Raw genomic sequence first — 16,937 nt, forward strand, 5'->3', positions numbered from 1 at the left:
ACAGGTATACACAAGGGACACAAGTTACCAAGACAATTCACATCTTTAGGGACCCAGTGTCCTTTCTCCTCCCTTGGTGTCCTCACTCTGTTTCACCCTGGGTTCAGTGCCTCTGCTGGACAGGTTACTCAGGTAGCTTCCCTGCAACTGGACTCAACTGCCCAGGTTATTCCCAATGAATTAAGAATTTTGCTGCCAAGAGTCACAAAGATTCCTTGGAGCCACCTCCATTCAACTATCTTTATTCTCTGGATCTTCTTCCTGCTGGAAATATCTCCTTCTGATTAAGCAGCTCTATTACCAGACATCATTGATGAGGGTGGATGGAAATGAAAAAGAGAAATCCATTCTCCATCATCACCACAAAAGGTAAAAAGAAATTTTCTCTTGGGAGATGGGATCCTTCTTCATATCTGGCTCTCTTCTTTGCTTCCAGTAGTCTCACTCACAAAGTTCTACTTCTTCAACTAAAGCTAGTAAGGTAAGTGCCATCAGGGACATGAAAAATTTTGGTGCAGCCTACAGCAAGCTATCACCAAATGAAAATAACATGCGAAGCATTTTGGAAACATTGAATGTCTACATAAACACTAGATATCATCATCACTGTAATTGTTATGGAAAATATGGAGAAATGTATGCTAGATACATTTACTAATTCATTTGAATGGATTAAAAACCAGTTGAATGGCTCAGACAAAAAAGTAGCCATTCATGATGGTTTCATGGCAGTTTGGAAAGAAGTCCCTGGTTGGAAAGCCTGGCAGATTTGTGCTTTTTCTTGAACTATTTAGGTAAAAATGGCTTACTTGTCAAATACTCAGATCACAAACACAAAGTTCACTAGTATATTGTATAACTGAAATGGGATCCAAACAATCTTAACAGATTAGAACACTATGCCAGATCTAAAAAAAAAAAATTTCTAAGGATAATACTAAGGAGGTATACTCTGATAATAGTATATCTGAAACATATCTAAAAGGTTTAGTGATTGCAAATTCAATATCCATCTATAGTGACATTTTTGCAATAGCAGTCAAAAAGGTTAATGTGATATTAGGTTGTGTTGATAAAGATAGAGTGATTAGGCCCAAGAAATTGAAAGTCCGTTAGTTAGACTACATCTGGCATATTGGGTTCAACTCTGGGCACTTCATTTTAAGAAGAACATCCAAAAATTGGGAGTGTCCAGAGCAGGGCAATCGGAATGGTAAAGGCACTTGAGTCCATGACAAAATGAGAATTAGATGTAGTAACTAAAGATATATAACCTGAAGAAGAGAAGATTCAAGGTGACAAGATAGCTGTTCTTTTTTGTGAGAGAGAGATAAAAGTTAATTTTTTTCTACCTGTATACAAAAGTATATTGCACATCAAACAACCAAAACAAAAATAAAAAATATTATATTAGGAACTGTTATGTAGTTAATGTAGAATAAACCTTCCAGAAAATCAGTCTGTTCAGTAGCTCAGGTTATAGCTGAATGGACATAATTAATTCAGATTAGCGTTTCAACTAGAACTATAATTGATTTGTAAATACTGTGCAGTTTAATAAATAAATAAATAAGCCCCAATATAAAATAGTCATAGCCAATATCACCCAGTGTCTCTGAAATTAATACGAATTTAACAAATTTATTCAAGGGGTCTGCCATTTTTTGTCTATATACAGCATTTAAAATACTTAAATTATGAAGGACTGTTATATGGAAGGAAGATTAGCATTCTTCTGCTTGACTCCAGAGGGTAAAACTGGGAACAAGGAGAAGAATCTTCAAAGAAGTAAATTGTAGCTTGAGGCTGAGGGAAAAAATCCTCCTACCTGATCAAGCTCTCTACAAGTGCAATAAACAGCCTCAGAAGAGGACAGGAGTGCCTCTTCAAGAGGAGAACTCTTCATGTACAGCCTAGATAACCAGTGTTTGGGTATGTTAAAGATGACATTTCTTTCACATATGGGATGAACTAGAGATCTACAGAGGTACCTTCCACCTAGAAATTCTTTATTTTTGTGATTCTGTAAATGGGTGATGAGAATATCTACATGCATGCTTTTATATAATAACATGCCAACATCACAATTTTCCTTGTACTATAGAAACTTCTGAGCATTGCATTGTTAACATCAAGGAGACAGCTAGCAATTGGAGCAATACTTTGATCACATCTGCATTCTTAAAGCATTGAAATATCAAGACTATTCAGTTGTGTACAACCAATTTGTTTCTTGTAATTACTCTAGTGACAAGATTCTCATGTTTTTTAGTTACTATTCATAAGGAAATCATTAATTGGAAAGATGCATTATCACTATCAAACTGCTGAAATCCATAGTAACTGTCAGTTTTATTCAGACTTATTTAAGGCATATTTTAGAAACCATTTTTATGTTATATCATAAGTTATTAATTTTTACCAAGATAACAAAGCCATAGAATTGTAAGTAGTGTCACAATTTATACTTGGTACAAATATTAGAAAAATGAAAGTGGAGAAAACATATTTGAGAGTAGAATGTATCAAAAGGAAAGAAAAATTATTTGAGAAGATTTTATTATAGAAGGAAAAAAACTCACAACAAATAGGCTACAAAGGAAAATACAAAGACAAGTCAAGTTGTCTAAACTGTGGAATTTGTTCATTGGAAAGTTAACATTATTATTAGTTATAGGAGAGACTTTTATGGTCATTAATAATAAATACGAATATAATAATGAATCATATTCAAGTGACAGGAAAGATTTTTCCCTTTCTTTGATCAACTTTTAACATCCAGTGGAGGCAGCAAGAAGGTGAGAAGAATGACTTGTAAAATTTTGCTTGAGGGCCTAGAATTTAAATTTTGTTACTGATAGAACAAACTTCTACTTAATTCCATAATAATTCTACTAAATTGACACAATAATTGTAGAGTGATTATTAATGGCAGTGTATAGCAATAATATGGTACAGTACTTGAAAAATAATAAATTGTACTTTTCACAGAAAAGATTTATGGAGCAATAAAATAATGCATTTGAGTAAATCATTTTTATTCTTAGTCTTAATGAAAACATATTTGTTTCTTTATGGCATTCCACAAATACTCAACAGTTAGAAAATCCAGTGAATCCCAATCTCATTTTTATGAAGGAGAGAAAAGACTCAAAAAGCTATGAAGAACATCTCTCCATCTCCTACCACGTTGTAAATGCTTAAAAAATATTTGTTGACCAATATTCAATTTAATTAAACAATCACGAATTAAGCGCCTTCCACATACAGGTCACAGTATTAGGCTCTATTGACACAAAACAGAAGGCCAAGAGTCTCTACCCCCAAGGAACTAAAGTCTTAGAGTTAGATAAGTAATATACAAAACTACAGTACAAATTAGAATATGGTAAGTGTTAAATAGAGAAAGGAGAAGAGATTAAGAAAGGAGTGAGTGAGAGACACAGGATTCATTTCTAGGTGAAGGGTTCAGGGAGAGCTAGAGGGAGGGTGTGGCATCTGAGTTGGGTTGTTGTATCCAAAATATCTGGAGAATGGATTACCATTTTTTTTTTCTTTTCAGGTCATTTTTTGTTGTTGTTGTTATTGTATAAACTTCTTTTTTAAAAACTTCCTTGGAAGATTATTGCATGATCCAGAATCATAGGTGGAAAATATATGGTAGCCACTATGGAATATTGTTTGTGAAAACCTAGAAATTATGGGAAGTAACATGAAGGACATAATTTGCTTTGGAGAAAATGAACAAGATAGTCAATATCATCCTGGTACCCAAGAAAAATTTAAGCATCCTTTTAATGATATGGATATCCACAAGGAATTTTTCAAAACAGTTGTCAGAGGTCAGTGCTCTTAAGGGGAGGTCATGGCATGGTCTCAGACCTTAGGTTCCTTAGGAGTCTCACAGTTTTATCATACTCCACATGTAATTATAATTATTTTTCTTATAGTTACAATTTTTTTTCTTCAATTGCTTTCCTAATGTCTGCTGTTGAATTTTCTGGTCAGCAAGGACTATGCATGTAAATCCTATCTTTTTACATATATAATATATATGTATTTCATTTTAATATATAGTTATATAATACATAATATAATAAATCATTTCTTCTGGATTCATACATGTATCTATTATAAATATATGTGGTTAATTCACTGGCTGTATGATAAATATAAGTTCCTTCAGGGAAGATAGTTTAATGTATTAGCTGAACTCCTATTCTAAATCTTATTTATTTCCCTGATATTGCTTTTGTATTTATAAAATATACCTGCTTATTTTATATTTTACAGTAGAAAAGGTCAAAGCCTATTAAAAATTGTAAAAAATCATATTTTGTGTCAGTAATGGAGTGAAATTTCAATTGATGACTCTAAAGGCAATTTTCATTTTTAAGCACATCAATGAGACTAGGGCACTATATGAGAAGAATGGGGAGGGAACATTGTGAGAAACAACCAGGGCACTACTTGAGTTTCTGCTTTGCTTAAAAACTAAATCCTTGTCTTGGGACTGAGCCCTGGATTTTGAGCCAGAGGACATGAACTCAAATCCCAGTTCTGATATTTACTATTAGATGACCTTGAGAAAGACACAACCTATGTGGGTCTCAGTTTCCTCATCTGTATAATGAGTTAGGCTGCATGGCCTCTAAAATCTAAATGGATCATTCATCAACCTGTGATTTAAAGTCCACCACCATGGGGTTACAACTTGTCCTTCCAAATTGTTTTATATTATCCCCTTTACTCATTTCACTTTTTACTGCCACATGGCAATGCTAGCTATTCCCTGAATTCCTCCTGCCTCTCAGTCTTCAGGCAGACTATCCGCCAGGACTGGAATTCCTGCTCTGAAAGTGATATTCCTAAAGTCATTTATAACTTTTAAACTTTCTCTGTTGGCAATTCTCTGTGAGGAAAGCTGGCACATTTCGTGAAAGAAAGTCTTAATTGGTATAAGGACCATAGCTGAGCATCTACATTCTTTGTAGAAGTGAAAATAGAATGTAGCGGAACGTTTATAAGAATATTGAAAAGTCACGGGGACATTCTAGGTCATGTGAGCAACAATCAGACTGGACATTCTCTCCAATCCCCAGTGACCTTTCAAATCTCTCCAAAACAGAAATTATGTGCCAAAGATAAAGCAGCTTCTGCTGTTTTCATGGTATGAGACAATCAGAATCCCCCCCAAAAAAACCCAGACAAACAGGAAGTGATGCTCACTAACCCTGAGCTCATTCAGAACCTCTTACCACTTCCCATGTTACTGGCCAGCTTGGCCATAGCCTTTTAGGAGCAAAAGCCTGCCAGAGGGTGCAACCCAGAAGCATCAGAGCTGTCTTGGTGACTGGTTCTACTCCCTCTGTTTCTTAATTCTTTGACCAGTGCCGGGTCAAAGAATTAAGAAACAGAGGGAGTAAGAACCAATCACCAAGACAGGACATCGTGCTTGTGAAGACCTGTGCAGCACTCCACCAGACTTGAGAGAAAGAGCACAGGATCTAGGTGGGGCTGATTCTAACCACTCAAAAATCAGTTGGGGCAGAGAACTAGTCTGGTGAATTATGAATTGCCAGTGTGGGAAAAGACTGAGAAGCTTTGAGATACAACCCTAAAGAAACCACTGTCAAGGGGGAGGGAGTCAGGAAGTAATAAGGGGAAGTGAAGAGGAAAAAAAGAACTGAAAGTGCCAGATTTCAGGAAGAAAAAAATGTCACAGATCTTGAGCATAGAGAAATCAACAGGAAAAATTATAACAGAAGGAAGTATGACCTCTAGATCCAGTAGACAAATTCAGACAACCATGAATAAATACTGCCAAATGAAGGTAAAAGATTCAGTACTTTATGAAACAGAAGACCTTGTAATATTTAAATAGAACAGGGAACCACAATATTGTTCCTGAGAGGTTTAAAAAAGAAATGAGAATTATGAGGGGGAGAATTTATGTATCTCACAGCAAAAATAATGTGCAAAATAGTAAAAACTTGAATCTGCAATGGCACATCTTATGAACACACATGCACACACAGAGAGAGAGAGAAAGAGAGAGAGAGAGAGAGAGAGAGAGAGAGAACAATATATTGGGAATGCAAATTCACAGAAGTGAAGGACAAGCTAGAAGAAGAAAAGCAAAGAAAAATTAAAAGAAAATACTTTCACAATGTTAGCAAAATAGGATGCATAGAGACAACCTAAGAATCATAGTTCTCCAAGACAAGCACAACATGACAAAAAACCTTAACAACATAATGAAGGAAAAACTAGAAAGAGAAAATGAAATTCCATTTGAAAGAATTCACAGATCACCTCCAGAAAAAAAACTCAAGGTAGCAAAATCCAAGAAGCAGTGGTTAAATTTAACAGTTCAACTCAGAAACAAGTTCTGCAAGTCAAAAAGAGAAAGACCTTGTCTTACAAAGGAAAGGATATTCAAATAACACAAGACCATTGCACATTCAGTTGATAAAGGAGAAGGGAATGGGAGAGAGCACTGGAGCTAAGGATGCAGACTAGGGTGGCCTATCCTGCAAATCTGAGCTTAACTATACAACAAAAGGACAAAGGATGAATGTTCAATAATAGAGAAGAGTTTAAAACATTTTTAGGATGGAAATCAGAACTGAAAACTTGTCTCACAAATACCCCAAACAACAAAATTGCAAGAGAAGTGAGGAAATGTAGATTAAGAACAGCAACAGAGTGACAACAGAAAGACTAGTAAAATATTTCTTTCTAAATGTACACGAGGAGATGGGGTAAAGACAGAAATGTGGGAGAGAAGACAGAACCTGCTGACAACCTGCCTACAGTTGAATGCTTCTTTTATGGGACTACATTACAACATGGGAGGATACACAAAGTGGGGGAAGGAGGACAGAGCGAGGTGAATGATATACTGGGGTCAAATCAAGAGCTAACAAGGAGGAGAGGGTGACTTCTGTTATCTCAGAGAGTAAGGGCCTACAGGGGAATAGTTGAGGAGAACCAGGAATTAAAAAGAAGAGCAAGGGAGGAAGTCTTACATTGGAGATGGGAGGAGGTTCCCTTGATGAATGAATGCTTCTTTGGATCAAGGGTATAAAAGTCCTTATAATGGATGAGACCTAAGGGATTTGACGGCTGAAATTTCTACTTGTCCTGGGAGTGGGGAAGTTGGAACTCCTGGAAAGAGTTGGAGAACATGGACACAGGAAGGGGATTTCCAGACAAATGTGTGAGGGGAGCATTAGGGAAGGGAAGAGAGAGATAAACAAGAGAGATTATATAGATCTATGGGGTAGGGTGAGGGCCTCAAATCTGGGGCAATGTGCTCTCTGACACCTGCAATAATTGGCTTTTTTTAAAAGAATGAGGTACAATGAAAAAGGGAATCGATGAGATAAACCCTGCAAGGCACTGGCCAAAAGTGCCACGGTCAAAGCCTAGAATGAATACCTTAGAAGTTTTGATTGTATAAAGAATATGGAGAAAAGGGGAGACTAGATGATTATAGAGGTCATGAATCAGAGAATGAGGATCTAGAGTAAATAGAAATAGAAGATGTATAAGGAAGAAAGTGAGATAAATCATTTTTGAAAGGGGCACAAAAACCAAAAATTTAAAAATCTAATGAACAGGACTTGTTAAAAGGAAGAAGAGGAAAGGGGTAATTTGCTTGACAAACTAAAGGAGAAGAAATATATAACCAGAGAATAGCAGGAGAGAGTAATTATAAACAAAACCATGAAGGAAAAGGTGCAACAAACAAGAAGAAGGGATGGGGGGGGGGGGCGGGGAGGAGAGAAACAACACCAGAGGGAGCAGGGCCCTCTTTTTTAACTTCTTAAAAAAAAAGATTAAAGTCATTGAAGGAACACATATTTACAGCAAAAAGGGAAAATTCATACCTTGAAAAAACAAAATTGAGCCAGACAGAAGAAAATATAAACCTAAAGCGTATCTTTAAATGTGAATAGAATAAACAATCCTATAAAATGAAAAGGTGATAGATTGGTTAAGAAAAAAACCTACAATCTGTTGCTTCCAAGAAATGTTTTTTTAAAAAAAAACACAAATAAAACAAAACTGAGAGGATAGGAATTTTTTTCTACTATGCATCAAATGAATCCAAAAAATCAAGAGCTGCCACCACACTATTAAATAATGCGAAAACAAGCATTCTAAAAAAATAACAAAAGTGACAAGAAATAATAACAAAATAATATTAGTAATAAACGGATATGCTCCAAAACCCTTAGCATTCAAATTCAAAAAGGAAACATTATCTGAGCTTCAAGAACACATAGACAGTAACACAATAGTGACAGGAAACTTCAATATCCCTCTATCAGTTTTAGATAAATCTAACAGAAAGAAAAACAAAAGATAAAATATGGAACTGAAAAAATTTCTGGAGAAATTAGAGTTAAAAGTATTATAGCATCTTTTTAATGACACAACAAAAGAATATATATATATATAAACATATATATATATATATATTTCTCTATAACACGTGGAACTTTTACAAAAATTGACCATGTACGAGGACACAGAGAAGTTGCAAACAAATTTAAAAAGGCAGAAATAGTTAATGCATCCTTTGCAGGCCATAACACAATAAAAATAGAAACTGCTTCAGGGAATACAAACAAAAGCTACAGATCCAAATGAAGACTTAATAATCAAATTTTAAATAATGAGTTGATAAAGAATAAAGCATAGACACCATTAATGACTATGTAAAAGAAAATGATAATGATAAAAAAATACCAAAATTTCTAGGATGCAGTTAAAGCAGTCCTCAGGGGGAAAATTATATCCTTACAATTATATATTAACAAAATTTAAAAAGAGGTTAATAAATTGAATATACAATTTTTAAAATTAGAAAATTAACAAATCTAAGATAAACAAAAATATTAACAATTAGAAAGGAAATTGAAAACAAATAAAATTATGAAGATGATTAATAAAACTAAAAGCTGGTTCTTTGAAAAGACTAATATAAATGATAAATCCTTCACTAACTTGATTAAAAATAAGACAGCAAAAAATAAAATCTATTAAATAGTAAATTAGCAAGGTGAAATAGCAGCAAAACTAGAATAAATGAAAAGAATCATGACAATTATTTAGGCACAGTTTCATGCTAACAAAATTGAGAACACAAAAGAAATAAAATAATAGTTTCAAAAATATAAAATACCCAAACTATTAGGAGAACCAATAGAAATCTTATATAACTCAATATCAGAAAAGAAAATAGATGTAATTATAAAGGAACTACCAAGAAAAAAAACCTGCTAGACCTGACATCAAGCTTTTAAAGAACAGTTGGTACCTATACTTCACAAATTATTCTCAAAAATTAATAAGGAAAGCATTCTATCAGAAACCTTTTATGAGACAAATATCTAAAGTAGAGAAAGATAAAACACTAAAAGAAAACTACAGGACAATATCATTCATGAACATTAACTCAAAAATTTTAAACAAAATCCTATCAAACAGACTACAGTGACTTATCCAAGAAATCATTAATTTTGATCAAGTGGGATTTATACCATTGATGCTAGGATAGTTCAACATGAGGAAGACAGTCAACATAATCAATCATATTAAAAACTGAAACATCAAAAACCACATGATCATCTCAACAGATGGAGAATAAACTTTTGACAACTCTTTTTTACTTCAAATAAAAAAGAAACTTAGAAAGAAAAAAGATAAAGGGACCTTTAAAAAATGATATCATAAAAAGAATCTGTCTAAAACTAAAAGTGAGCATTCACATGCAGTGGAGATATACTAGAATCTTGTCCAATAAATACAGGAGTAAAGACAGGTGCCCACTCTCCCCACTATTATTTAATATCATTCTGGAAATGTCAGCAATAGCAGTAAGACAAAAAAAAGGAATTTTTAAAACAATGATAAATAAAGGAAGATAAAATTATCTTATTTTTTGCTTATGATATAACAGTTCACTTAGAAAATCCCAGGAAATTAGTAAAGACTAATTGAGACAACAGCTTCAGTAAAGTTGCAATCTGCAATATAAATCCTCAAAAATCAACAGCATTTATATATAATAATAACAGAAATATAAGGAGCATAGAAATGGACATCTCATTTCTAATACCTACAAAATGTATAAAATACCTGAGGATCAGCTTCACATAGTATTGAAAAGATTTGTGTAGATTCTGTTACAAAGTACTTCTTAAAGAAATTAAAAACAACCTAAATAGCTGGAAGAATATTCAGTGATCATGGCCATGCCATTATAATAAAAATGACAATACCACAAAAATTAATTTATACTTTCAATGCTATACCTATTAAATTACCAGGGACATACCCTACAAAGTTTGATAAAATAATAACAAGATTTATTTTGAAAAACAAGATATCTAATATTTAATATCTAAAGCAAGAACAAAAAAGGAACTTCAAGACTTGAAGTTATATTATAAAACAGTGGTTATCAAAACCATCTAGTACTGCTTAAAAAATAAAAAATAAAAAGAGAGATTAATAGAATGAACTACACAGGGGAGATTCAGAAACAACAGAACTCAATAAAACAGTGTTTGATAAAGTAGAAATTAAGTTACCTAGAGGGAAAACTCTCTATTTGATAAAAACTTCTGGGAAAACTAGAAAGCAGTCTGGTAAAAATTGGGCTTTGAACAACACCTTATACCACATTTCACAATACATTCTAAATGTCATTTTAATATTATGGATCATACTTTAAGAATTAGAAGAGAAACAGATCATATGCTTCTGACAGCCACGGGTAAGAAATGTATTTTTAACCACACAAGAAACAAAAGCAAAAGATAAAATAGATAACTTTGATTACCTGAAACCAAAAAGCTCTGCACAGACATTAAATATTAATGCATCTAGGACAAGAAGGAAAATGGTTAAATGGGGAAAATTTTTTATCAAATGTCTCTAATAAAGGTTTGATATCCAAAATATTGGTATTTGATATAAATTTGGTAAAAAAGATGTTTTATTAAATGCAAATCAAAGCAACCCTGAGGTTTTACCTCATAGCCTGAAAATTGGTAAAAAAAAAAAAAAAAGACCAAAAAATGTCAACAGTTAATGTTAAAGTTGTGAGAAAATAGGCACACTGATATTTTGTTGGTGGAGCCATGAAGCAGTATAACTATTCTGGAAAGCAATTTGGAATTAGGTGAAGAAAGTGAATAAAATGTCTATACCCTTTGAAACAGAGATTTAGATACTGGGCTTATACTCCAAAGAAGTCATTAATAAGAAAAATGTTTCTACATACTCCAAATTTAAAGCAGCACTTTTTTGGGTAGCTAAGAATTGGAAAAGAAGCAGATGCCCATCTAGTAGGATATGGCTAAACAAACTGTGGTACATGAATTAATGGAATACTACCTTGTTGAAAGAGATGATGTACATGATGAATATAGGAAAACATAGAAAGACGTATATGAACTGATGCAAAATGAAGTAAACAGAGCAAAGAAAACAATATATTCAGTCACTACAACTTAAATAGAAAGAATAACAAACCAAAAAATCAAAAATAAATGTAATAAAACTATAAAGATCAAGTGGGTCTCAAATAAAGAGATATAAGAAGATACCCCCTCCTTTTGTGGAGGTGGAAGGTCTGCAAGTTTTACACATGACATGTTTCATAAAAAAATACAATTTGTCATAGGGGATAGCTCTCACGAAGGAGAAAAGAGAGGGATATATAGGATATAAGGGCTATGTAAGACACAGAAGATAACAATAAAAACTTTTTTTTTTTAATTCAGGGTGGAAAGGAACCTCTGTATAGCACCATCCTAGGGGGATTGGTTAAAAAATTTTTTTTAAAGGAAAACAATATTTTCTAGTAACAAGGGGGAGTTGAGTAGAGGGGAAGGATCCAAACTGAAACAAAGGGATTAAAGAATCATTCCTAAGTTATAAAATTAATAAACTATGAAGCTAGAAACAACAAGAAAAAACATAAAATGTCCAAAATTGATAAAGAGCTAAATAATTCATGAAAAAAATGTTATATAGGAACAGAATATTATTCCATATAATTTCTGGAGCTCTAAACATTTTCATCTTTTAAGAAAAGTAAAGCATTTTGCCCTTACAAAAGAACTATTTATTTTACTGCATAGCTATAAGCTATTGAATATGATTGTTCTTATTTTCAATCCAGGAGGGAAGAAGGACTGTGGTTGAACATCCTTCTGAGTACAAAAGGGATATGTGGGGAACTGTACTACCCCAGTGATTCTCCACATCTGATAGGATGGATAAGCAGACTCCAGCCTTTTCCTTGTCTGCGTGATAACTATCTGCTAACTGTGACAGAAAGAAAGTTATACCAGTCCTTCATTATGTATCTTTACTTGAGATTAGTTGTCTAGGAAGGTAGGATCTACATGAAAAAACTGCCATGAGTATGTATTCACTGATGATTCTCTGCCATATGACTATGGTTGCTGGGGCTATGTCCCTATACAAGAGAAGTCTCTTTTATGCTATCTCCCCCCTGCCCTCAAAGGAAAGGACATGCATGAATTCTTCAGAAGTATTTAGGCTGCCATGATGCATCCCCATGATTTTCTATATGGACTAGATACAGATGACTCCATTAAAAATTGACCCAAAATACCAAAATAAGCAAATAAATCAAAAAATGTCTACATTGATAATTGAATCCACAGGTATGAATTGTTATCAGAATCAGAAAGGCAGAGAAGTTGATCTGTGGGATAGGATGGTAGCAACAATTGCCACTAGCCCCAATGAAGGGACCAACATTTCTGCTAGTTATCATATTAATATTTGGAGGATTTTAACCCCATGGGTGGATTCTACTCTGGTCTCTTATGTCACCAAATTATATGTTTTTGGAAAAGGGAAATTAAGAGAGTCAGGTGAAGAATTTGAGTACCCCTAGAATCCCTCCAATGACTGACTCTGGACTCACAAGGTTCACTTTCAATCCTGAGATTGGATCGAAGGTCTTTTTTTAAAAATGTTTATTATGATCACACCTAGAGGTTGTTTGTAGAAATTTCTGGACTATGCAGTTGTTGTTCAGTCATTTTTCAGTCATGTCCAACTCTTTGTGACCCCATTTGGGGTTTTCTTGGCAAAGATGTTGGAGTAGTTTGTCCTTTCCTTCTCCAGCTTGTTTTACAGATAAGCACTTGTCCAGAGTCACATGGCTAATAAATGTGTGAGGCCAGATTTGAATTCAAGAAAATGAGTGTTCCTGAATCCAGGTCAGTCAGTCTATCCATTGTTCCACCTAGCTGTCACCATTACTATGTAGACTTCTTCAAAAGAAGGTAATAGTAGCTCCAGCTCTTCTATACAAGCACTCAAGGGGCTTGGCAGTTTTATAGGTATAGGTAGTGAGCAGTCACTATTTCACTCCCAAATAAAATGCAAAAGACAAAAATGACTCACAGGATGCCATATATAATTATACATAAAGTATTGATAGGATTTCTAGGAGGCCACAGATAAATACTTAGTGCATAAGACACTTAGTAACTAACTGTTCCTAAACTCTTCTCGGAAAACAAACACAGTTTAGGGCTGCCAAACAAGCAATTCCCTTTCCATTGGACCTATGCTTTCCAAATAACTTACTTGTAATAGAGGGGCTAGCAAGGTCTGCTACTGCACCCCCAGCCTTATGAAAAGAATAATCCTTCCTGTCCCATCCTCTCTACATTGCATGCCTCTCCCCAGACCCAAGAAGGATGCTACTTAGGAAATTCTTCTATCTCTAGAAAACCAAATCAAACTAAGGATTATTTGTGAAACAGTACTTTCCTTTCATCAAGCTGTACCAAAACTGGCATTGCTGGGGGAAAAAACCCAACAACCTCCTTGCTTAGGCTAAAAGATTCAAGAATCATATTGCCTGCATACTTAAAAGTAGGGTGTAGGGAACCTGCAGCCTGGAGACTACATGTAGCCCTCTAGGTCCTCAAGTGCTGCCCTTTGACTGAATCTAAACTTCACAAAACATGTCCTCTCTTCTACACAGAAGTTTGGGACTAAGAAATGTTGTCCATAAATTCCCCTCTGCAATCAATGACGCAGTCACATACCTGCTTCTGCTTTGTGCTTTTGCAGGAACTCCTTTGGGACCCCAGTCTTTGTTATCTCTTGGGCTAGAGAAGTGCACTCTTAGGTTGCCAACCTCTGAACTATGTTCAGAAACAATGGGCTTATAACTTCTCTGTGCTTCTGTCCCAAGAGAGCCATTATCAGCTCTTAGGGGCAGACACTATTCATGTGTATATGGTACTCCTAGCCTTTCCCCTGCATGACTGCTCTCTGATCTTCCCTTTCCTCAGGAAAAAGCAAAAAGTGGTCCAAAAAGGTCCAAGAATGGTTTATTACCTTTATAGGCTTGTGCAAATGGGTAAAGTTTCCAACAAACATCTATCCTGAGTCCCAGCCAGCTCACCATCTTGGGGGTATCACCACTCTCAGAAACTCAATTAGGAACTGTCTTTCATCCTCCTAGTAAGGTGCCAATGGGGCACGACTCTACTAGTTATTGTAGTGAATATATCCCTGGACTTGGAGTCAAAGACTTTCATTCAAATTTACCTCATACACTTGTTAACTGGAAGTTTACTGAGCCACTCTCTAACCTGAGAATTCTCGAATCCACACAAAGCAGAGCTAGAGACAGGAGTGCCAGTAATCAAGTAGTTTAATTAATCAATTTCAGAATGATGAATGTTCTCATAGCTGAAGTAAAAGCGTAGGTTATATATTTAAATCACAATTGAAAATTCTAGATTCAAGCCTTTGGGGGTCAATGACCACCTTTCTTAAAGTACAGAACCAGAGTTCTGTCCTGGAAATAGGTTCTACAATCTTTGATTCACTTCACTTAACATCCCGTGATTGTGAGTGTTGTCAGAGTTTTAATTAATCAGTTTGCATTATGAGCTCTGACTCCCAAGCCAGAGAGTCAGCTCTTGAGAAAACTAAGTTAGTATATTCATTACACATATCATTAACTATTTGACCCTGGACTAGTCCCTTAAACTCTCTCAGCCTCAATTTACTTGATAGTAAAAAACAGACAATAATAGCACTTACCTCGTAGCTTTGTTTTCAGAATCAAAAGGAAGAACATGTGTTGTTGTTGTCTTTCAGTGTGTCCAACTTTCTGTGATCCCATTTGGGATTTTCTTGGCAAAGGTACTGGAGTGGTTTGTTATATCCTTCTCTAGCTCATTTTACAGATAAGGAAACTGAGACAAACAGGATTAAGTGATGTGCCCAGAATCACACAGCTAGTAAGTGTCTGAGCATATAGCCTTGAACTCACAAAGTTGAGTCTTCCTGCCTTCAGGGCCAGAACTCGTATCCACTGAGCCACCTATCTGCCTGGAGAACTTATATAAAGTACTTCAAAACCTTAAAGTGCTATATAAATGTTAGCTATCAATTTTATAGGGAGGTGCTTTCCTGATGCCAGACAATCAAATTGGTTAGGTCTTGTCCTAATCAACATTATTCTTTACATCTGCTAAGCCTCTAGTAAAAGTTAATATTGGGCTAGGCTATAAGGTACTGGAAGTTTTAGGAACAGTATTATCATGCCTTTGTCAATGTATTTAGGACCTTCACAAGAACAGGACCAAAGTTCTTAAAACAAACATACACATACACACACAACCCTCTTCAAAGCATCTGCAATCATCTCTACACAAGAGATCAGCTTTCTTTTACCCACTGTCCTTCCCTCATACAAGACCTAGTCCTCTCAACCTTGATCCTGGCTCTTACCAATGTGCAAAGAGTTTAAGAGAAATCTCTGTATGCCTAATGCAAACAGGTGGATCTTCTGGCTTTACCCTTACGTGTCCCTTGCTAATAGTGTACAATCTGTAGATAGGTAGATGTAGAAATCCTGGAAAATATCACTAAGCCTTTTTGACAGACTAACAATTTTATCCTGTTCTTTGTATAGCACATGGTCTGGGCTCACTCTCCCAACCCTCACTAGCATTGGCAGGATGGGCCCTGGAAAGGCAACTGCTTCTTTTGCCATATGGTTTCTAGGAGACACTGAGGGTTAAGGCCAGTTTTCTAATTTTATAGCTCATGAATCCCCTCTGGGATAGTTCCCCCATTGATGATCAGTTGATACCAATTAGCCAACCAGACAATTAGCTTTTATGAGGATACATTTCCAAAAAAGAACAGTTTGCATACTAAGAATAGTTGGTTTAAAACAGCAGGCCCCCCAAAAAATACAAAACAAAGAAGAACAAAAAAAAAACAAGAGGCACATTTTCACAAATACCATGGACATATGGAGTTCACGGGGAAGTGAGTTTACATTTGGAGCACTTGGAGCAACAAGAGGGTAGCATAACTTCTAGAAGTTCTTTCTCTCCATCATGGAGCCCTCATTAAATTTCCAATAAGAATAGTCTAGTTTTCTGCAAGGTTACTGGCAGAATCTTAAATCTGTTTTTCTTCAGTTTATTTAAGTTTTCCTTAGCTCTCAGTGCAGGTACCACTGTCAGTGGTTTAAGGGACACTGCTAGAATGATTATGAAGAGTCCAAGTCTTCTAACCTTTTGGAGTTCAAAAGGTCATCCTTAGTCAGGGTGGGGGAGGCATAGATTCTTCCCCCACCTCCATCTCACACCAATTTCTTCTCAGGATCTTGGATAGAATTGTTCTCTTCTCTAAGCTGCCACATATTTAAATATTTGGGTTCTGAGCTAGATGGCTATTTTATTTAAACCCACAAGGCATGAATGAGTATTCTCAGAAAATTTCAATGCACTTTTGGAGCAGAAGTTTCATCCACTAGCTCAAAGTTCTCCATTCCTAACCAGTTGATTAACCAGGTTGCTCAAGCATCATCCAATGCTTTTGAATGATTGATT

Source organism: Notamacropus eugenii, chromosome 5, assembly GCF_028372415.1.
Source record: "Notamacropus eugenii isolate mMacEug1 chromosome 5, mMacEug1.pri_v2, whole genome shotgun sequence".
In the NCBI taxonomy this organism is placed as follows: Eukaryota; Metazoa; Chordata; class Mammalia; order Diprotodontia; family Macropodidae; genus Notamacropus; species Notamacropus eugenii.